Here is a 23,149-nt window from a genome sequence, read left to right on the forward strand (position 1 = left end):
GAGAGGTGTCTTTAGACTAATAGCAGCTCTAAACAGTGCTGCACACTCTCAGTTCTCCAGGTCTGAATCAGCTCCAGTTCACAAGCCACATAACCATGGCTCCAAGCTTACCTTCAAGTAGCTGGCTCCAAGCCAGCTTACCTTGCCTTTCAGCTGCACTTCGTTTCTGATACCAAGTTCTGTGTCCTTAGGTTGTGAGGCTCAGAAGAACCTGTCAGTATCCAGCTTTCCTGGCTTGTGGCAGCAGCATTTTTATTAATATTTTTTAATTATTCCCCAGTGGGGTCCTCCTGTTCATGCAGAGGGAATAGTTCTGCTTGCAAGGTGAGTCGTGATTTGATATCAGGAGCAGAACTAATTTGAAACCCTTGAGACCTTCGGTCCTGTAGGTCATAGGTGCCCCCAGTTCTGAAAGGCAGAGTATTGCCTCCTAATTCCTCCAATGGGCTCACCAAACTCTGAGCACATCTGCAGAAGTGTCTCCAGGTAAGTGCCAGCTTTCAGATCAGAGTTGAGGGCTGGAAGGAAAAAAATAGATAAAGGGAAAGAGATTACATGTAAATGTTCAGCAACCTGAGAGTGACATATTGCATAGCTGAGTCAAATGAGTAAATTAACTTTCCCAAGTTTATTTCACTGAAAAGCTGCAGGAATATTTCAGCCACACCAAGAGCAAGCCCTGGGTAGGAACATGTCTCTTCTTGAATCAGCTCCTGCAGAACCCACTGCTGTTCAAAATGTTCAGCCTTCCTTTCTGGGATGGGGGTGGCTCCTAGGTCCCAGCTTTCGGGTCTCAGCTATTTTCAGTGAAGTCAGATAAAGCACCTCCTAACTAATGAGTAACATATGCTTCATGCCCACCTCTCCTCAGGTTGGACCAGAAGTTCACATGTTGCTTGACTGCTTTCTCATTTATGAATGTCAGGAAGCTCACACATTTTTCCATTTTTCTCTAAAATAGTAACAACTTCTTCTTAAAAAAAAAAAAAAAAAAAAAGGGGGGGAGGGGGGTCCGAGTAAATGTTTTCTTTGCAAGTGGCTTAAATACAAACACAAAGCATCACAAAACAGAGGTTAAAATTTTCAGTTGGCAGCACTGGAATATGCTTTTGATATAATACTATGAATAAAATAGGGTGTGTCACTTTATCTCCCAGTGGGGAAGCAGCTTACATTTCGGTCGTAAATCCCCCTTATTACAGTTCGAGGCTGAAAATGTTTGTGAAAATAAAACTTTGACTTATAATAAGGATACACTGAATCACATTTATTTATTTTTTATTTTTCTAAGTATTTATTTTCTATTTTTCTAAGTTTGATCCTGTGTTACTGCTCAGATTAGTAACTCTGTAACACATAACTGATACAGAGATTAAGCTGTCCAGTTAATTTATTTAGTGAACCTTCATAAGCAATTCACTTAATAAGCAATGAAAGGGAGGCAGTTTTGTATTTTTAAAAGTGTCATTCTAAAAAAAAGCTGAGCCCCACCCTGTATGCAAGTAAAAGATGTCACAGAAAGGTAAACAGTTACTATGAAGAGGTATTCTGTATTCAAACAGAGTGCATATCCCTTTTAAGGATAAACTCTTACTGTATTCCAGCTGGGGAAAGGACGGCAGGAAGAAGAAGAACAGAGTTAAAATCTAAACAATCCCTAAATCCTTCCTTACAGCCGCAAGTCAACTCCTCCACCTCTTATGAGTATCTGGTATTGATTTCCCAGACTTAATAGACCATTATGGATGAAGCTCTGCTGTATTCCAACATGCTCAGTGGTAGGAATGTGCAGTGGCTTGTGAAGTTATTTGAAATTTTGCTATCAGATGGCTGCAGCTTTGCAAACCACCTGCCACAGACTGAGCCATTCTGGCTCTGGTTTGAGCAGGAACAGCAACAGCTGTAGCTCTAGGTTCTCCTTATGACTGCACAAAAAGAGTGTGAGACTGCAGCTAAGGATGGGAGGGTAGAGAACATGGAGCAGCATCTCCAGCAGGAGATATTCCAGTATCTTGGAATATCTGAGCAACCAACATCTTACTGGACTTGGGAGGAAAAAAAAAGATCATCAAGTGGGTACAGATGAAGTTACAGCATGACGTCCCTTAAAAGGACAGATACCCCAAAGCAGCACATATCTCTAAAATCTAATCTTATTGCTATAAGAAAACCCTCTCAAGTACAAAATTCAGTATAAAATCACTGACCCCACTGCACTCTATTCTCTACCTTTTGTTCATTCTTTATTAACCATATCTGTTTGAGATAGATTTCATATTATTTTATCTATAGAAAAGATACAATAGATTAAATGATTGGCCATGTTAGTAAATTTGGATTTAGCTTATCAATGGAATAACTGTGTTTTGTTGTATCCATAACTTGTTTACATTTTATATGATAAATGTGTAAAAAAATTAATTTACATTTACAAACTGAAGCAAAATAAAACTAGTAAGTGGGAACTTGAAAGGTGTTATGGAGTCCTGTGAGAACTCCATGGCCAAGGTGAGATATTCAGAGTTCAAAATTACATCCTTAATGATCAGTAAAGTTAAGCAAACAGTAAGGCACCTGATGAATAATGCCCTTAGGATGTAAAAGCTTTCTGTTGACATTTTTTCCCTTCAGCTTCAAAAAATTAAGTCTTTGTATATTCAGCTTTTGAAATGTGGTCTTCTGAGAAATACATTTTCCCAAGAAGGGAATTAAGGCAGGAAAGCATTTCAGCTGATTCATTCCTTCCCCCCTCCACAGGGCCTGGGGCATGCACCCCATTTCTTACATCCTGCCCCCCTGGGAAGCACAAACAGCATCCCCGGGAGGGACGGGGCAGTCGGGTCGGGGTCCTGACTCACCCAGCAGCCCCTGTGCTGCAGCAATGGGTGCAATAACAGGGGAAACCACACCCCCAAGAAGGGGTTCGGCACCAGCCAGGCACCATGGCCAAAGCCAGAAATTATCCAGCTGGGATCAGCATGCAGTGCCAGAGCCCTGCCAGCCTCTCTGAGGCTACTGGGGAGGAGAGGGACTCCCAAGACTAGGACTGAGCTCATCCAGAGGTGGCTCCAGGGATGCTCCTGAACAGGGCCTGACATCACAAGAGATCAGGGGGAGGGAGCCTACCCACCAGGGTGATGCTCCATGGTGGTTGGAGCAGGGATGGTACAGAGGGGATACAAGGGAGGATGATTATATCGTAGTAAAAGGGAGCCACTGGTCAAGCTGAAAAGGCATATTTATGTAAACCCTTAAAATACAAATTGGGCAAAAAAATAGGGATACATACATTTTTATATATGCCCAACTCTCCAAAGCCCCTTCTGGGGATGGATTTGCTGGAACAATTGGCAGCAGTAGTAAGATTTAATAAAGGAGAAACTTTGTATAAACATCTTCTTGAGAGCATAATAAGAAGAAATCTGTATACAACAGTCAGGCAGGTGGTACAACAATGTGATGTCTGTCTTAGAACAAATCCTAAAGTCATCCCAAAAAAAGAAGTAGGTCAAACTGGGAAGGGAAGTGGACCTGGACAACACTGGCAGATTGATTTCCCAGAACTGCCAAAGAAAGGCAGCCATAAGCACTTATTAATAATTAGTTATTAGTAATGACAAATACCTTCTCAGGCATTCCCTACCAGAACTAAAGATCCCAGGGAGGTGGTCAAAGCACAACTACAAGGAGTAATACCACGTTTCGGAATACCAGCAATCATATTATCAGATAGGGAACCTCATTTTATTTAAAAAATAGTACAAGAGTTTAGTTGATGTTTAGGGATAGATTGGCAATTGCATACCCCCTACAGACCTCAATCGAGTGGCAAGGTGGAGAAGATAAATCACCTGATTAAGTTGCAAATTGTAAAATTGGGCCAAGAGGCTGATTTGCCCTGAACTCAATCATTACCTTTGACACTCTTGAATTAGGACCAGACCCAGGACCAAAGAATGGTTAAGCCCACCTGAAATAATGTATAGGAGGCCCTACATTGCTTCAGGAACAGGAACATTGACTCAATTTGGGGAGGAAATATTAACTAATTATGTAATAAGTTTACAAAAACAACTGCAGGAAATATAGAAATTGGTTCTGGGGAACCAGAGCCCAAGGTCTCGATGGGCCCATACATGATGATAAACCTGGTGCTTATGTGTATGTTAGATTTATTTCAGATTCTCTTTTGGACCCTAAATGGAAAGGTGCATTTTAGGTGCTACTCACTACACACACAGATGTGAAAATTAAAGAAAAGTTTGGATGCATCATACAAGAATAAAGAAAGCTCCTAAACTGAAATGGGAGGCTATCTGGACCGGGCCTCTGAAACTTCACATTCAAAAAGAGCAGATAAGGTTTTTTTCAAATTTCGTTGAGCTGTCAATATGTGGGTGTGGTTTTGATGAAAAAGCTTATTTGTCTCTTATTAAGAGCATTTTCAAGTACACCAATATTACAAATTGTTGAGTATTTGGGCAGCTGCTGATTTGGGCATCTTGTTTAGGTCTTTTATGTGTTGTACTAATGGACCAATGAATGACTATAAGCAGTGGAAGAAACATAACTCCTTCAAGAGGTAGAATCAGGCAAATATTTCAAAGCCAGACTAAACAGAGAGAGTATTCTTTGGGCTAAGTTAAAGAATTTACTAACTGAATAGAGAGAGGGGGGAGTTGATGTAAGGGTTAATACAAAATGCCTGCTAGTAATTGTCTAAGGGTCACATTGACCTGATAGAAATTAACACAGAATGCTTGTTTAATAGAAGCTAAGAAATTGTTTAGGTATTGTATAAGATATATACAATACCTATATACAATAAATTGTATAAGATCATTACCTTATAAGGAAAATATATGTGCTAAACTGATAACTATAGCAACCTTGAGATAAGAAACAGAAAATGTTGTAGGCTTGGCTGAAGACTGAATAAATGTTCATGCTCGAAGAAGAGGTGAAAAGTTTACACAGAGAAAGACCTTTGCATCATTTTTACTTCATCCCCACAACCCTCACGACCACCACCAGTAGACACTACGTAAACGCAAGAGGGAGGAGATGATGAAAATGACCTCTTGGGACTGATTTGAATACAAAGCGGGAGTAGGTGATGCATCTGAATAGGTGTATTGTGAAATCTACTGAATATGTAAAACTCCAGTGTATATAACAGAAGCCTCATTGCAAGATTGGTGGGCATGGATTTTGGAGGAATTATTCCCTCGTGTGCCCAGCGCTGAATAAACACACCCTTCTCTAGAACTTCCCAAGTTGTAGAGTTGTTTTCCACAAGTCACAGCTATTGTTCTTTAACAATGTCTCCTGAAAAATGACAATTCTTCTGTCATCAACTCACTGTAAAGCAGCCTGGAAAGTCAACTCTAGGATTATTGTAGCCAGTAAGTCTCAAGGATAAGTTCATATTGAATTGTAAAAAGTGAAATGGAAATGAAAAAGGAAAAATATGCACCCAAAAAGCACGCTGGAAGCCCCTTCTCAACATATGAGTGGTACTATGTGACAGATTGTGATTTACAGTGGGTGGGCTGATAAAGGGTATATGTATGTAGATTAAAATGTAGATTATATGAAATTACAATAGGTAACTCAAAATGTTCAGTAAGTAGCATATTGGGGGTTTTTAACATGAGAACTAGAGTGATCTAAAAAAGAGAAATCTGGCAGATTTAAATTTGCTACAGCTTTGGTTTAATTGAAGAGCTGGAGTCTCTCCTCCTCATTTGTTAACTACATGTTGCCACAATGTATAATTATTAATTATACTCTGGTATTATTATTGTCACTTAGCCAGCACTACTACTCTGACACTTAAAAAAATTTTAACCTTGAGATATTGGCATTCAGCATCATATCCACTAGATGTCACTCAATAGTCATAGTAATCTCCAGCATTGATAAACACAGAAGGAAAAAACCCAAAACAAACAAACAAACCCAAACCAAACCCAAATCAAACAAATGAAAACCAAACAAACATAAAAGGGGCAACAATTGTTTTTATTTGAGTCAGAATAATGATCTTTCAAAGTTCTGGATAGTCACTGTTTGAAGTTAAGGCACCATGTCTGAAAGACTGTCACAATCACTTCAAAAAGAGTAACTTTAACTTTGTATACCCATCTCATTTAGAAGCCCTGGTTACCATCTGGAAGTTGCATATTTCTTAAAAAAATCTGGTTCCTTACAAGAAAAAGAGGAAAAATAAAAAACATTTGGAAAATGATGGACTTGGTGCTAATGGGTGATATACCCGTGGAACAAGAACATACTGTTCAACGTTTTGATCTGCATGATGCCTAATGGCATTGATCCTCAGTGAAGATGTTTTCTAGTTTATATGCTCAATAACCTTTGGGGTTTTGTCTCTAAAAAATGCTTTGAATCTACATCCCCCCCCCCCCCCCCCCAGTACTCTGTTTCTCAGGATGGATGGAGTCTGTTATGTTGGATATTCTCTAGTTTCCACTTCCAGGCATTTGTTCATGTTTGGCTTTCAGGTACAGTAATCATATCATGATGCAATTGGCTTTTCCTGGGAGAGTAAAAAAAAGAAATTTTTCTCTAGCCTTCAAATAATTTAATTGGCTCTTTCCATATTCCCTCTGGCTTCCAAAGAGCCTTTTCAAAAAATGGGTACTGAAAATGTTCCCAGTGTTGTAACACTGGAAACATTGCACATGGGTAGAAAAAAGCTTCACATGTCTGCTTGCTACTGTTTTATATCATTTTAATCCAGAAAGAAGCCTATAACATTGTTATGATATATTTGGTTCTTAAAATATTTCAGGGACGCCTTGCTGTCCCACCTTCCACAAGATTTGTATTTTTCCCTTGATGAGACTAGTTGCTCCTATGAATTCATATATTCAGTATATATTGATAGTTCACTTATTCCTTATCCCAAAGGAATCCTCTATCTCTGAGGCAGCCATAATCCCTTATCATCTCTTACCCTAACTACCCACAACAGTGACATTTTCAAATCTGTACTGCAAAGACAATAAATTCTGCTCGGCTGTTATTCAGTCCTAGAACACAGCACTAGCAGCGCTAAAAATACTAATTTACTGTTCTGTGCAAATTAGTCCCTCCATGCAAATTAAGCTTACTATATAATTTGCACAAAGATCTTTTGTGAAAGGATGAGCTGTCACTCTGAAACGAACTGAAAGGTTCATAAGGAAACAAGCCCTTTCAGCTTCTGAAGAAAGTTTCCTCCCATATTTGATAAAACAGTCAGGGGATGACAGTCCATTCTTTGGGAAGCTCCAGGACAGACACCTTTGCTGTAGCTGGAGACAGAGGTCACACCACAGTCAGGTGGGCTCCATTGTGCCAGGACTCTTCAAGCATACAACCAATGGTACATTTGAGTCAAGCCATCTCATCTTCTAGCAAAAGCCACTGGCTTACTTGCAAACATCAGTATTGAGTTGATCTTGGTTCATCATAAAACTCTCAATGGTTATAAAGCCCACATTTCTCCCTTTATTTCTTCCCCACAGGCTTAGAAGATGACATTTTAATCTCAGTAGTTTTCTTTTTTTAAACGCATTTAGAAGTCTTGATATAGTTCCATACCAGATCTTGATCTAGAGCCATACCACGACGTGGAGTCTAAAAATTGTGAAATTATGTGCATAATTCAAACGGGCCCCCCAGATACCTGTCCTTTCTTAAATTCTTTTCCAAAGGCTGAATAGAACTACATTTTACAGTATTAAATTAGTTGTAATGACAATACTGCTGAGGGGAGGTGGGTTACGTTTTTTTAGGAAAAATACAACCATATTAGATATTGAGATTTTAATTTTAAAGCTTATTTTCCACTGTTTGTCTAGTGCTGTGTTGGAAAAACTATTTAATGAGACCTGCATCTACCTTTTGCTCTCTTCATCTATAGAAATGGGCCAATGGAGCCATAAGTGCTTGTGTGCTCTTGGTTTTGAACAACAATGGCATTGATCTAGATTTCAAGAGCAAAGACTTTAGCCTCCTTAATTTCATGGGAAACAACCACAGAATAATAATTTTCATAACTGGTTATTTCTAAGGCAGGATAAAAAAGAAAAGATGGCAAAGCACAAGAAACTGACATAATTAAATAAAATTTTCAGTTTTTTTCAGCCCTTTCTCTTTTACCACCATCGTTTTAACATGAAAAGCAAACTATTTGACAAATCTATAGAGGGTGTTAACAAGGGAAATAATGGGCTTTTTTATGGCAAATTAAAACAGATGCTGAATTGAGCTGGAATGATTGTAGCTACTGTTGTTTCTGTTGTAGATTGATCTTTTTTCCTCAAAGGTAAAACCAGATTGAAAAGGACAGAAAATAACAACAACTATGAAGATTAAAAAAAAAAGGCAGCTTCTGTTTTTGAGGCTGTTTTACACTTGCTAAAGGTGGCAAAGTTTCCAGCACAAGGTCTTACCTTCCATGCTTAGGTCTGAGAAATATCTGCAAGTCAGGCCAGTCTCCAAGCAAGTATTGGAATTATCTACATGCTCCTGTTCCAGATTAAGTGAAGGTGGTCAGTCCACCTCTGTCTAGCCTGTAGGTTGCCTTGGCTGGTGATGCCTCATGATTAGTAGTAATCATCCCAAGATTCCCACTGAAGAGGAAGGTCATTGCACAAGCAGCTCCACTCCAGAGCTACCTAGCTTTGTCCATTATTTTGTACCTGTGGTCTGAGCTAAGAAAGAAGTAGTACACCTCTCAGCATGGCAGGGGATATTACTGCACTTATAATAAAAGTGTGCACATCGCAAGAAAAGAGTAAAAAACCAATTATTTTGTTTTTTAACTATAATTTCTTCCTTACTATTGTGCAAGGTTGGGAAGAACCATTGAAGAGATGAAAACCAGCATGTAAAAATAGCTTTTGAATGAGCCCGCGTCTGAGGTGAAGGATACGATCCTTTGGGAACCTCTCAGTGAACTGGGTGCTAATTTTGCTCATCAGTGTAGTGAACATAAAGGAAAACAAAATTAACTCCTGACCAGCTGCTTCTGGGACAATTTTTTCTTTCATTCTCACTCACTGTGCCAGTTCCAGGTGCCTAAACTGAAATGACACACTTGTGGCAGACTGAGCCACTAATACTGTCACTGTTTTTTGGACCTGCATGAGCTTTTCAACACTTCTTCTTCACAGAACTTGTGGTAAAGGAAAACAATCCAGCACCAAGATATAAGCACTCTCTCGTAAAAGTAATGCCTCATGCCTTCCCTGAGAGCACAGAGTCCTCCTGGGGGTGAGACCAATACAAGTCAGAGTCTCAAGGAAATAACTCAGTCTCCTACTCTCTTCTGTCTCCATTCAAAGTGGAAACAGTACAGAAGAGACAGGAGACTCGTTTAGGAAGTGTTCACAGGGAGGTTATGTGATAAACCCAATTCTCCAGTTGCTATTTTTCTTTTCCTCAAAAAAATATTTTCTTCATTGCTGTTTTGGTTTTTTGTTTGGTTGGTTGGTTTGGCTTAGTTTTTGTGTGGTGTTTGTTTTGCTTTTTGTTTGGTTGGGTTTTGGTTTGGTTTTTTTTTTCCCCTCTTGTTTTTATTTTGTCTCTAGTCTTCATGGAATAAAGAGTTTAAAATCTTTTCCTAATCATATCAAGACTGGCCTTATAAACTGTATGGATGTGAAGATGTTCAAACTGAGAACAAGAAAATCTGAAACCAAGTTATGCCTTTAGTGATTGCTAAAGGGCTTCCCTCATGAAAAGTCTCAGCTATCATCACTAGGAGACCCATGAATGCTCAAACCTGAATTCAGCCAGGATGCTCCCTGTGCAGAGTATGAGACCCATACATCCCAGCGCTCCTGACCAGGTAACACTACCAGGCACACTCCAGCAAGGTGTCCGCAGGTAGTGTATAAACTCCAAGGAGACCAAAGGGAGAAAGTACTGCATGAAATAATTGCAGATGCAATTGCTGGGGACACATTTTCTTCCTCACTTCCACCCCCACAGTAGTGTTGCACAGCCACACTGTATAAAAAAAAACATTTGACAATGGAAAGTATCTCAGACCAGAGACTTAGATGAAACTGTGCTTAGTTTAGATACCTAGTACTAATCCTAAAACTCTACAAGCAAAGCATCAAATTTCCATTTGTTTTCACTGAAGTCAGAGAAAGAAAAAAAAAAAAAAAAAAAAGTCACAAGACTCTAAAGCATGCAACTGCTTTTAAAAAGCTATTCATATGAGAAATGAAGTCAGCCTCTAAAACTCAAAGCCTTACAGCAGTTATATGCAAATGACTAGAGTGTTCTAAAAAACTGTCTTCTTAAAAGCTGGAAAATTGATTATAAAGCAGATCCTGTCAAAAAGGACAAACGTATTAAAGATAACCAAACAGGCTGGTGACTACAAAGGCAAAGGAGCTTCTAAGGAGCACTCTGAAACTCTCACACTGAGCTTTGTACAAGGGCAAGAGAGATTAATGCAGTCGGGTGTACTTGGTGCTAACTGAAGTATTAAAATGACAGTTCCAGAATTTAGATTTATAGACTGTTTCATCAGTTCCTCTCTGCAGAAGGTATAGAGTAGATTTGAAAAGGATACCTGTACTAGAACTACAACAGAAAATCTTCAATGCTCCTTTTGTTTAGAGAAATGTGTATCTTTTCCATACTCTGCATCTCTGCATTGGCAAGTTGTAAGGGTAATCAAGTAGTAGTTATGAAACTGCTGAGTAGTGCATGTTCGTAATGTGCTTTAAGGAAATTCTAGCGTTACAAATGCATTACATTCCTATTACATTATAATTGCTTTTTAAAGTTTGGCATTTTAATTATGTTATTATGCATAGTGTTCTATTTTAAATTTAGTACCTTATTTTATGGACTGAATGCTATAAGTTCTTGCCCCTAGAATTTCATGGAAATCTGGATTGTAGCATCCCATCACTTTGTCCTTAAATTCTAATTAAATGCTGACATTGTTTAAATGAGTTAAATCGAGTATGTTGGTTTTGTGTGTGTTTTGCCAATCCAAAGCAAATTTAAATGAGGAGCCTTTATGAGAGTTTCATGTTCCTTCTGGCACATTGCATTATTATGTCATAATAGTTGCAATTTAGAAGATAATGCCACTCCCTAATTCATTCTCCCAGTTGTTTAGGACACAAGTTTGGGCTCATCAGTTTGGTTTGAAAATTTTGTCACTTGTCTTAGCTATGTAAACAACTCTTAGTGAGTCACTTCTGGAATTTGAACAATGACAACTGCAGGATGCTGTGGTGGGGCCTGTTTTTTAGATCTGGTACCAATTTAATTTTAAACTTTTTAGAAGACAAGTGTAAAAAAACCTTATTTTTCAGAACGGAGGTACTTCACGTTTTATAGAAAATCACAGTCCTTTTAAGTTTCTCAAGTCTGGCAGCTAGCTGTTTAGAAATATAGGCTAAGAAGTAATTAAAACAGAATTTCTCAGAACTGATTTTCCTTCTTAAAAGTCTTACATCCTTACAAGCACTGTCTCTAGGCTATACTCTATAAGCTATGTTTAAAGTCAGTCTATAACCTACAGCTGAAAAAAACATAGGGACAATAGGTTGTTTCCCATCTATTTTAATTTTGCAATTGCATCAAAACAGATGAATGAATGTGCATTAAACACGATTTGGCTACAAGACTATGGCACCACTCCAGTGACTCAGGAACCTTCAAAGTGCAGGAGGTGCAGGAAGAGGGGAACTTACTTTCCTATGTTAATGTAAGAAAAGGAAAATACTATAAATCTGAGGTAGTTTTAATAACACCAGAAATGGATTAGGCAACCTAGGGAGGAAAGAGTTGAGATAAATTAAATGAAAGTACAAGGGAAAAGCGACTAGAAAGGGAGGACAGTAAATAAATACCAGGGAACATTCTGAATAGTAAAGATACCATCCATCAAAGTGCCAGATGAATTGAATATGACAAAGTAGAAATTAAAAATACAGTAAAACTATCCTCAGCTGAAGTAGATTTTGAATATTCAAGCACATTTTTACAAGCTGATCATAATTTCTCAAGACAATTTAACATATGAAAGATCATGCTGTATATGAGATTCCATTAGGATGATTAAGAGATCATCATACTGATCATACTGATGCTTAAAACAGTTTATTTACCTGTAACTTTTGCTTTCCAAATACTTTTGCCTTTGTTTCATTGTTAAGGTTGCCTAGCATTAGGGCAACATGTAAAAAGAGATAAAACTAAGAGGGTGCACTACCAGTGGGTAGACTTGAGGTGAGCATGCAGTCCAGCACAGCTTCCATTCCCATACATATCTTACCAGGTGGGAAACAAAACTGGCAGTGTACAAAATGTAGCTATGGATACTAATGTGGGAAGGGTGAGAGCAAAGGACAAGAAAGAAGAAGATAGCAGAGATACCTCTGATGGCTGTGACGAAATGCAAGCAAAGTCCCTAAGGGGAGATGATGGTGTGTATACAAATAAGCCAGAAAACACCTGCTTCATGAATAAGCTTGAAAGGTTTCACACCTGATAAACCACTGTGCTTCCTCTCTGGTAATAAAAAAGTAATCACTGTACTCCTGGCATGATTGGGATTATTTTAAAATTCTATTTGCAATTGCTTGTCTACAGGAGGAATGTTTAAGCAAATTAAGGCAATGAACTGCTAGCATTAAGTTGATGTCTGCACTCCACTATAATATCCTAATTTCTGATCCTTTTTACTGACCTCATCCATGTTACTGGAATTAGAAAAGCAAAGGAAAAATACCTTTTCAATTCAAAATATCCACTACTAGGACAATCTTCACTCCCACATGCACAGAATATCAGCTATGATTTGCTCCAGAATGTTCCATCTGCCCACCAAGGGAGTTGAAAAGGGGAACCTGTAATTTCCCCCCAAACCTAAAAAAGCAGAGGAACAATGATTTCTGAACTAGTTTCTTGTTTTTGTAAAAGTATGTGACTTACAGTATGTGGATAGCTTTTAGATGTGGTTTATCTGTGTGTTTAGGATTTATTTCCTGTTCTCTGCAATGTGAAAAATCTCCTATGCCTCCAAACAAAACTCTCTAAGTAGCTTACTCTTGCCACCTCATCATTTCATGGTGGTGGGAAGAATGCAGAACCAGGAATGACTGTGCACCTTCATCACAGAATTTCTCACCAAGAAACTTAGGGAGAACTGAAAATAGGAACGTTTAGGAGCACAAAGTCATATTAATGTTCCTTGCCACAATGAAGAAACTGGGACCAAAGTTCTGATGCTTTTCTAGAGACAACTTTGCCTTTCACCTTACAACCCAGTAAGCCATTCACCCTCTGCCTGCTCTGAATAAGGAGATACCAGCATCTGATTTCCCAAAAAGAGTTGACACCTCTGCTGCCATTGTAGTAAATCAGTCTGGACAGTCAAGAGAGACTTGCACTGACTGCATTCAAAAGCAATAAATCCTAGTGACCAGCTTTTACCTGTTAGCCATCTCCAACGAGGCAAAACCCAGTTCAAACCCAGACCACCCTATGTGCTTGGGAAATAGATTGCATATACTCATATAATTAACACATGCTAAGTGGAGCAAATTAAAATTCCCAAAGTACACTTAATTCTAGTATTTCCTAGTTTTTAAAAAATATTTTATAAGCATCTTTAACTAGTATGTAAGTATAAACTTTACAAATGACATGTTAGAAATACCTGCATCCTAAGCTCCTGGAACACAGACTGGACTCCACTGATGACTGACACTTGTGGAGGGGGGGGGGGGTTGCTAAGTTCACAGTCACTTTTGGGGTCACTTTATCCCTGCAGATATGAAAATCATGCCTCCACACATTAATGATAGCAAGAGGGGCAATGTTTGTCACATGGCCCTATAAGGCTAGAAAAAACTTTCTAAGCTTTCCTTCTCTTACATAGCCACACCAGGGCCAGCTGTATTGTGACTTTCTGTGAGTCAAGTTGAAATTGTATTCTATTTCTGTCTCCTTAAGCAGGGAAATTGTCTAGTTTCCTATGTCTGTGCATACCAACATTCATGCATTTTACCTAGTGCAGCTATTAAATTAAAAGATCCTACTGGTTCTAATTGGTTTTTACCCATTCCACTTTAGGTAAAGCTTCATAGAGAGAGAGTCTATTTATAAATGCTGCCAACATGTGGTTAATGCTTTTGACCTTTGATGGTAAGCAATTCTAATGGTTGTGTAACATAGCAGCAACATTTTTTGTTATAATTCTCCATGTTCTCATTTGGGAACAGCCTGATGGCCTCTATTTCCCACTCTCTCTTTCTCTCTCTGCTTTTTAAAGTCTGACAGATAAAGGGAATTATTTGTTCAGAGTGCAGACCAACTGAGTTTTGCTCACGAGCAATAATCCACAGACCCATGTGCATGTCAGCTTCTGAGGAATATACTGACATCCATCTAATCAAACACCGTGTGCTGTGTCAAGTGATTTATAGCATTACACCTAGAATGAACATGAGGGAAGGAGGTACGTGAACTTGTGTTCACAGGATGGAGCATCTGCAGTTGTATCTTCCTCATATGAGCTATGCAGTTATCTGCTGGATTCTGAGCATGGGCACCTGAGGGGAAATTAAGGAAGGTCAAGTTAAAATACTTAAATTACAAAGGACAACTGGGTCTACTCTAAAGAAATGATAACTCAGACTTTGAAAAAGTTATGAAATTGTTCCTTTGGGACAGCTCTTGTGTTTATTTCAATTCATTGCATTAGAAGTATCCTACAACTCTACCCTATGTTAATTTAGTTTGTGACAGACAGACAAGTGCATACATGATTTCAGAGTGATAGGAACTAATAGTGACAGGTCCTAATCCTGACTGTTTGGAAATGCTTACTTAAATGACAGCTCTTGCTGTTACTGGAGGTATTTGTCTTCAAGGACTTATTTTCACAGCTCAGCTGCATGCTTCTACCCAGACAGTTTCAAAGCAGCCACCTATGGGGAAGTAACTTGAGCCATAAGCTCAGCATCTCCAGGCAAATGGACACCTAAGCTTGTGTATAGCTGAGTTCTTTGTGCCCCAGGTTTTTCCAGTAAACAGCAAGCAAGAAGAAGCTAGCCAATATAGTCCCCACACATCCTAATGCAAATACTGGATCAAGAACAAAGGAGCACATGGCAGCTACTGCAGTTGAGGGTCAGAGAGGAAAATGGAGCAGGATGCTTGAGCTTTACTATGTTTCTGGGTAGGGAAGCCTTGGACTTTGGACATGAGGATTTTGGCCTAAAGAAGTCATAGAATTTAAATCCTAATCGGGTATGTAAGCACAGGGGGGAGGTACTGTAGGAGGAGGGGGTAGAGAGAGCATCAGGTACACACCTATTCCTCAACTTTTGGGACAGATTCTACATTTATAGACACTACAGCACAAGAAATTGCCTTCAGTGCTCTATGCAATAATAAGGAAACTGAATTCCTGGTCTCTTGCTTTCCTGAGCTGCTGGTTTAAGATCTTTCTGGTTTTGCTGTGTAAGGATTTGATTTAAACTTTCGGTTTGTGATGCGGGAGGTGGAATCTGTGATGGAAAAAATATTGGCAGTGTTCCTTCATCCTTTTTTGAGCTGTTGGAGTAAAGCAGGATATGCCCTCCTAACTGTTGAGTTCTCAGCAAAGAAACAGTATTCCCAGGATGCATTCAGGACTGGGAAAAGGCCAGGGCCCTTAGTACCATGCCAACTCAATGTCATCATTTACTGGCAATCTGCCACAACAGAAACTGCACAGTTGAAAACTGGCTGGTTACACCAGCAATTCAGATTTTCTTGCTGGAAGAATGCTCGTCTCCTATACTGAACTTGAAGAAAAGCATAACAACTCTAACACTAGTATATTTTTTTTTTAATTATTATTATTTTTTTTATATTCCTCACAGATATCTCCTGGGATCCTGGAGAGGAAAACAAGAGAATACCATAGTATGTGTACTTTACTAACAAGTGAACCAAAGCATGAAGACGGTAAGGATTACATCCCAGAGAAGCCCTGAAAATACCACTTATATCAAGCAGTCCACGTGAAATCCAGACATGCTGTTTAAATGCTCAAGGACCTGGGATACTATAAGCATCTGACAGAGTCATGGAGCCATCTTATCTCATACCTGGGCACACTTTTCTTCTAGCTGTGTCAACATCAGTGTTTCAGTACAGGCCAGCAATGACTTGAAATAATTACATGATTCCCACTTATGGTGCTTTAGTTCACATTGTGAAGTGGCCACAGCACATGTGCATGTGGCTCCCCCAGCCCACACACACACACTTGATGGCCTTCAGGTGAATCTGTCCCAAAAGTTGAGGAATAGGTGTGCACCTGATGCTCTCCAACTTCTAATGAGCAGTCTGCACACAAGCCCAGACTAGTGCTAGTCCAGAGGAAACGTCCTCAAACATCTGCTGTGTGACTGCTGGCTCCTCTGCATCAACTATTTTGCTCTGCAGATGTGCTCCTCCTGGCCTCACCTCCTCACCTCTTGCAATCCTGAATTTCTACCATCCTCAACCTATGGAACATCCACAACCATGCCATCTTCCTCCCTAGAGAAGGGCTTTGCCACAAGTTCTCCTGAAATGTTGGTGCTTTGAGGAACTGAAATACTGGCTGAGTGTGCGAATACTCAGGAGTATTATATGCTAGAAAAATCAGAGGTATTTTTCCCTGAGGAGGGGTTCTGGTCTTGCTCTCTGCCTGGAGGTAACTTTTCATATGCATCACACAGCAGGAGACACCAACCTCCTTCATATCAGAAACCAGACCCAGGATTTCTCAGCATTGACCCCCACAGGCCACCAGCCTGAGATGCTGCTTGGGCAGCTCAGCTTGGGACTCGAATGAAAATAAATCCAAAGGCAAAGATTGCAGCCAAAACTACACATCTGGAACCTCCTGCATTTCCCATGTGCTGTCCAACGTGTGTCCCCCAGCTTAGCTTTTTGGGACAGGTACCTCCACCAGCGCACTGAACAGACAGTTTCAGCATCAAGCTGAGGTTTGTGAATTCCACTCCTAGAAGCAACGGCCTAAAATTTAAGCAAAGCAATATTCAGCACAACTCCTTTCACACCCAATGGTGGATGTGGGGCAACATGACAGGTCTGGGGCCAGAGCCAAACCTAGGAGTGGAAATCAGACGTTTATTTTTCAGATTTTTACTATCTAAATCACATTCTCCAACTCACAAATCACAGACCAAGGTGAGTGCAACAGAACCACTACCTTTCTTCCATTTTTAGTATTTTTTAGAAGGCAAACTATATAATCTGATTGTTCCTGTTATTTATTTCCACCTAAATTACAGCTTTTAATTCAATGCTAATTTGAGTCAATAAAGGATTGCCTATGCCAGCAAAGGAGTGCAGATTGTGATAGTTATTCTTGACACACTGCTTGTAATATACAGCCTCCAAGGACACTTCTATCCAATGTCTGTTAACCTTTTTCAGTTGTAAATCACAGTCTAGAAATTTCATTACCTGTTCATGTGTAAGGATGCACACAGTTGAGTGACTCACTCCACATGTCCCTGTAGTGGGACAGTGACAGTAATTAGGCCAATGTGTTAATGTATGGCCCTTAGAGGACTTGACTGACAAAAAAAAAAAAAAAAAAAAAAAAAAAAAAAGAGTCACTGACAGCATTTCTTCACACCCCTAGCCAGACAGCATCTGTTCAAATTAGACTTCGTGAATTTGATAGTATCTGAACAGCAGGTCTGGTCCAAAAGCCAGCAATAACTCTTTTTCTCTCCTTCTCCCTTTTCTACAGAAATAATAATCTCTAAAACATATTTCTTGCAAAGGGACATGTGCAAATGGAGGTTTTTTTATGCCAAACAGAGCTTTTTTAACATCAGTAAAATCAATCTGGGTTTAAGGGATCACTCATTAAAAGGTGGGATTCTCCATATTCTCCTCTTCCAAGAACTGAGATGTTTTAAAGACAAACACATTTCTTATTCATCTTTTCTCCCTGGTGACAAGTTGCTATTGGACACCTTATTTAATAGCTTTGCAGGCACTTCCTGCAAAGAAGAGTGAGAAAATGTATCTCATCTGAAAATGGATTTTCTTTGAGTGGGAAAATCTACAGATCCAGCTCACTTGTCATGAGGATTACCATTCTGAGACAAGATTAAACTGTCACATCCATCCAAACTTTTTTCTTCTTCCCCCAGAATGTTTAGAAATAGTAGAAGGAGGGAAAGGGGTGCCCTATAGATAAGTAATAACTATAATTCTTCTTCTGGGTGCATTTGATTGCTACTAAAAAAAAAAAAAAAAGGAAATTTAAATAAAAAAAAAAAAAATCAAAATTTAATTTTACTACTAGAATTCAAAAACGCAGCTTTCAATCTCCCATGGAGAATTCCTGCACCCAAAACTGTAAAATCTTGTGTCTAAGTACTTGAAACAGAAGTGATTGCACATCTGCCTAACTGCTGTGTAGTTCACAATGTTCACAGAAATACAAGAAGAGAAAAACAGCTATGCCAAGAAAGATCCAAGATCCATCCACTCAGCATGCAGTTTATGATAGCAATAAGTAATAGATATCTACAGATCACACAGAGTGACCCTTACCCTGATTAGTCTGTAGAAAAACCAGTAAGCTAAAGACAGTTAAAATAATTAATAACTTCAACAAAAGCTGATCATAAAATTAAATTAAGCTGTGAGCTGTCTATTTGCATTGCACAAGCAGAAAAATAAAAGCCAAAATTAGTCATTACTCATCCTAAATTATTTGGTCATATCTAAAATGATTTCTACATATGAAAGTATTTGCAGATGTTTTCCTTTAGCTAATCATTATACTTCACACAAAGGAAATTATTTGCTTAATGTTTAGCTACAAGTTAGAAAATTTGTAGGACATCTGTAATCTTAGATCAACTTATAAAGGCAAGGACAGATAACTTTCAACAGCTTTAACAGGAATTATTTTCCCTTTTAGGCTGATCCAGAACAGCAAATTAATAGCACAGTATTATGCCTCCTTTTGCTGCAGAACAGCAAACTGTTGATGATTTGTTTTTTTTAAGTGGCTCATTATATTAGTAGAGAAGTAATGCATTGGCTGTCTATGAAATTGTAAAGCCCTTAGGATTTTTCTTCCTTAATGAAGTAAAGTGACTCTTGAAGATAGTGCATAGAAGAAAGTTAGCTTTATGGAAAAAAATTCTGAACATTTACACATGATTTCATATACATGGCATCTTTGTCATGTTAGGATTGAAAACACTCCCCCACAGCTACTGATGAGAGTTCTAAGCTTTTTTAATGCTGTTCATTTGTTCACTTTTTATGCTAAGTAAGGAATGCCATATGACAATGAAATTAAGCTGCTTACAGGAAATGTGCAATAATCAATCCTCAGTCAGAAAGCTGGGATTCATCAAATTCTGCTGATGTAAGAGGCTAACTGCATCCAGAAGACATTTATCTAGCATTCTGGCAACAGATGAACATATAGTCTCACTTTTAATTAGAAAATCTGTCTCCCTCAATTTGATTCCATGAAGCACAAGCGTGAATAAAATAAAGCTGCATGTACTGACTTACAAGCTTACAACATAGAAAGGATGCTTCCAAGATCATTTACTCTGGTAATCAAAGCATCTGTGCTACAACCCAGTCAAATTGGAGATCCCTACACAAACACATATTTAAAAGGATGAAGCAATGTGACCTCTCTCTCTCTCTCTGCTGGTCGCTACACAAACAACTCCCCAGGAGAGGCAAGTACTTTAAGGGGATTTCAGCAATGTAGAAATGATTTTAATTGCTTCAAAAGAATGGGGCAACAGTGAGGACAACAATTGTACTCAGGGTGAAAGGCTTCAGAGGAAGCATAGAGCCATCATTTGGAAACAGAGAATGGAAAAGCTTCCCTCCTATCACTGTCTGTGTTGTAGCTGTTGACGGAAGAGAAAGTAGTAGTTGGATCATCCCATAGCCAGAAATGAAGCACAGGATCTGTACAAAAGCATTTGAATATTTAAGCTGCAACTGCTAAAGGAGCAAGGTGTTACTGCCTCTCTGCTTCTGCCCACTGTATTGCTTTATCTGTCTGTAAGGGAGAAATACGAGAGTCAAATGCAGCTGTCTCATCCTCTGACTCTTCTCTTTCCTGCTTCCCAGCATTTATCTGTTCTTCCCTTCCTCTTCTGCTCCTGTAGATTTCATTTCTTTGCTCTACCCATAATACACCAGGATTATTTTTCATTAGACTGTACTGAAAAGGCAGGATATTTGTATTGCTCAGGCTCAGGTGGGGATGAAGGAATAAATGAAGATGGAGACCATCTGTTCAACAACTTGGTAATTTCTATTACAGATCGTATTGTTAGGAACTAGAAAAGAGAAATTTTTTGTCCTTAATAAAAACAGAAAAAAGAAGTTGGAAGGATATTGCTTTTTAAATTTGCAGCAAGTGGACTAGGAAAAAGAAACATTTAATCATTTGATAAAAAACTAACAGAAATGGGGTTTGTTCTCCCACCATCCATGGCAAATCATGCCTCACTCATTTTTGTGCTTACAAACCATAAAAAACACCCCATATTTTTATTAAAAGAGAAGTTTTTATACAAAAGGATTTGACCAAGTTACCATCAGGGCTCAAGCAGAGGTCACAGTGGCCAGCCAGGCTGGGTCAAGGGGGATCACCAGGGTAAGCCACAATCCAGCCATCCTCCAGCACAACCGCAGGCAGTGACTGGACTTGGGCAGGGCCTAGGAGTCCATCTTAAAAGCAATCAACCTCTTCTTTCAGTGTTTTCCAACCCTATAAACACACTTCAGTTTTCATGGTGCCTTCCTGGAAGAACCACGGACCAGCTCTTTCCTTCCCCACCCACAGTGCTGTGCCTGTGGGACACAGGGTGCACGGCAGCCCTCGCAGCTGCAGCCCCTGAGGGCTGCCTTGGGAAGTGCAGCCTGATGGATTTCAAAGTTATACCTACGTTTTTTTACTGCCTCTCATTTAAAACCACTCTTTTATTTTCCTTAGAAACATGTGCTGCAGGCACATGTTTATAGCTAGACTTTGAACCTAAGCTATGCTGGTCCTCTGCCTAGATGAGGGGTTTTGCTTTGGTATGGCTGGTGAGGGCAGGGACCCAATGGCAGCAGAGGGAAAAGTGTAAAAAGTCTTGTCTCACACCCCTGGCTGAAGCTCAAGATGCAGCAGATGTTGAGGCTGTCACAGGTATCTGGCTGCTTTGGTGGTGCCAAATTTTCTTTCGCAACATCTTATCTGGATGTCTTCTGGAAAAGAAGCAGTGAAGCACAACTAACATCTTAAGAAGAATATAAAGCTTAATGGTTTTTTTTTTTGTTTCATTAGTCTCTTCCTCCTATATGTATCAGAGGAGTATTTTGAACTGGTAATTTTTGTGAACCCATATGTGCACTTCCCTAAAAACCTGGTTAAGAAAAAGGACCTCTTTTCAAGACACCTCCTCAGCAGGAACTTGTACACTTACTAATAGAGAGAGAGAAAAAGTATAGCATGATGTGAGCTTGTACTCTCCTTCCAGCTGAGATGTTTTTTCTCTTTCCCATCTATTGCTCCCCTTCATGTGGGAAACATTCAGCACCACTGTAGCAACTCTTCTAATGATCTTTAGGGCAAGGTTTGCTAGCAGATGTAAGAGCCTGGTGTATATCACCTGCAGCCAGTGAGGCTTGACAGCCAAGATATCTTAGAGTTTATTTTCACATAAAATTGATACAATTTTAACTACAACAAAGATATACAGATCCTACACTGTTGTTACCAGTCAAAATGGAATCAGTTTTGATATCCAGATTCCTTAAATATGGCTCAATAACTTAATTTTTAAGCATGGAGTTTGCAGATATTAAAAGAGAAGAGTCAGAGAAAGAGCCAGACACAGTGGAGGTGTGTGGCATTTTCAAACCATGTCTCTGCAGATTGGCAGGGAGCCAGCAAAAAAATAGTTTTACCAAAGAGAAAAGAAAATTTCACCTGGTAGACATTTTAACAATCCTCAAACTGAGAAGTTTTCTTTCTCAATTTTTTTTTGTCATCCAAAGCCATCCAGTATCACAGTGTACTTCAAATATTTTGTAATTTATTTCTGGGCAGTGAAAACAAGACAAAGAGCAATTGGATCACAAGGGGAAACTGAGGCAGGCAAAGTGAGACAGTGTCCTGCTAGCAATGTTTTATATGTACTATAATGTTATATACTATTTACTATATACGTACTATAATGTTATAGTACATGTTATAATGCTGTATTTGAGCATTCTCGTGTCAAAAGAAAATTCTGATGCTGAATCATGGGGCCAGAAATCAAGACCTGAAGCTGGTTTTCAGCTCATTCAGCCTCCTCTCTGATTTTGTGACAGCTAGTAGGTTTTCTATGCCTTTTTCTTCTGCCACACCACTCGTCTCTGCCTCCTGATGAGAAAAATCAGGCTCACTACTTCCGTTTTGTGTTTCCAAGTGGTTCTTTTAGAAGTGCTTTGTACAGAGTGTAGTTTCTCCTTAGCACATCTACTTACATGTGTTTCACTGAGTGCATTTTCATTACCAGAGCTATCAAACTATGGGCCAAACTCCCTCTTTTAAGAGAGTCTGTGACACCAAACTTGTTAACCAATCCATCGAGGCATGGGAAGTGGAATGTTACCTAAAGTAGTATTTCTGAAACTGGAAAATACCTTCCAATTGGCTGATCATACAGGTGACTGCTGTTTCACATCCACAGCTGTTACATTCTACAGAAACTAGAAAAAAGTGATGTCATATCCCTAAAGAGGAATATAGGGAAAATTCCTATATTTTAGGTTAATTCAAAATCATGCACAGTTTTGTTCCAGTCCTTTAAAAATCTTTGAGAAGAGTCATAACATTTCACCTTGGTAATATTACATATATACTTTCTATCTTTACTTAGCTGTCACTGTTTACCAAGTTTAATTTGAGTTGACATAGCATTAATTCCTCCAATAGGAGCAATTTTAAGAGGTAAACCTACCATTTCCTGTACCTCAGTTTTTACTATTCCATTTTCATGTCAGCAATAGATACATTGGCCTAAAATTGAGTTAACTGCTACATCAGTAACTC

The sequence above is a fragment of the Heliangelus exortis genome, chromosome 1, assembly GCF_036169615.1.
Source record: "Heliangelus exortis chromosome 1, bHelExo1.hap1, whole genome shotgun sequence".
NCBI lineage: Eukaryota > Metazoa > Chordata > Aves > Apodiformes > Trochilidae > Heliangelus > Heliangelus exortis.